Source organism: Cornus florida, unplaced genomic scaffold (assembly GCF_030987335.1).
Source record: "Cornus florida cultivar Cherokee Brave unplaced genomic scaffold, ASM3098733v1 CherokeeBrave_3.0.0_Hap2_Chr03, whole genome shotgun sequence".
In the NCBI taxonomy this organism is placed as follows: domain Eukaryota; kingdom Viridiplantae; phylum Streptophyta; class Magnoliopsida; order Cornales; family Cornaceae; genus Cornus; species Cornus florida.
Genome location: NW_026775573.1, coordinates 40,927,389 through 40,928,872, shown reverse-complemented (window position 1 = coordinate 40,928,872; position 1,484 = coordinate 40,927,389). Strand labels below are relative to the sequence as shown.

Here is a 1,484-nt window from a genome sequence, read left to right as displayed (position 1 = left end):
AAGCTTTAAATTTGGAGTTGAAGTGCTAAAGGACCTTTGTGAAACTTTCTTTACTCAATCCCTTAGATAAATCGTCGGCCCGCGTGGAGGCTTATTTTTAATTGTTCTTACATCATTGTTGTTAAAAATGGGAGTATGAATTAAGTGTTTGTGGAAGAAGTCTAATTGCATTGTTGTGAAGGCATAGTGTTTGTCATTCTTTGTGCTTTTTGTGTTTTGCATTGTGCATGCATGGACGTCGTTCATTGAGACCAACTCTTGTGCCTCTTGATTTGTATCTTGAATCCATCGTTAGAAATCCTAGGGGAAGAGGAAGTTCAAATAGAGCCAATCTACCAATGGATGACCATAATGATAATCATGTTGAGGACCTTGGTCACATAGACCAACAAGGTATCCTTCATCCCAATGTGCACAATGAGAACATACAAGTACCATTAGGCATGCCTAGGCCATTCATTCACCAACCACCACAACAACAAGGCTAAGTTCCATATGGAATGCCAAGGCCAATGTATGCTCCACAACCTCCCATCATCAATCAAGGAATTCAAAACCAAGGTGTTTATGTTGCACCTCAAGTAGCTAATCCACCTCTTGCTTTAAGAGACCATTATGTGCCTAATGAGTATAATGCACCTACATGCATCCAATTGCCTCCATTTATAGTACATCATTATGAAATTAAGCCATAAACCATTCAAATGCTTCCTAACTATCATGGACTTCCAAGTGAAGAACCTTACAAGCATTTGGATGAGTTTCTTGAAGTATGATCCACCATAAAATATACGGACATGCTGGAAAAAGTTTTAAGACTCAAACTCTTTCCATTCACCTTAAAAGATAAGGTAAAGTATTGGTTTAACAATCTTAGGCCTTTTTCAATCACTTCTTGGGCAGAAATGCAACAAGAGTTCTTGAAGAAGTACTATCCGATTTCTAAGACCAATGCTATGAGAACCTCAATTCAAGAATTTTCACATGGGAATGGAGAAACATTTCATGAGACATGGGAACGCTTCAATGAATTGCTTAGGAAGTGTCCACATCATGACATGCCCAAATGGCAATTAGTTTAATATTTCTTTGAGAGCTTAACGGACAACTATAAGGATATGGTTAATGCTTCCATGGGTGGATCATACATTGATAGGCATGAGGATAACGTGTGGCATCTTTATGAGAGTATGAGTGAAAATTCTTTGCATAGAACACTATCATCCAAGAAAGGTAGAAATTCACAAGGTAGGAAGAGTGTTGGCTTACATCAAGTCGACCATTCAAATGAAATAGCCACCGAAATGAAGTCTTTATCTCAAAGGTTTGATCAATTTTTGATTAACCAAAACTCGGTGAACCAAGTATCTTCCTTCCCTAACCATTCTCATCGTGCATCAAATGAAACATGTATGACTTGTTCTAGTGTTCTTCATTCTACTTCTCATTGTCCTCACAGGCAAGTGCAAAATGAAACTAATGAA

At 37.9% G+C, this 1,484-nt stretch overlaps 1 pseudogene; it reads right to left on the bottom strand.

Moving 5' to 3' along the window:
• Positions 1–961: 961 nt before the first annotated feature.
• On the bottom strand, positions 962–1,060 carry LOC132301951 (small nucleolar RNA R71; annotated as a pseudogene).
• Positions 1,061–1,484: the final 424 nt, after the last annotated feature.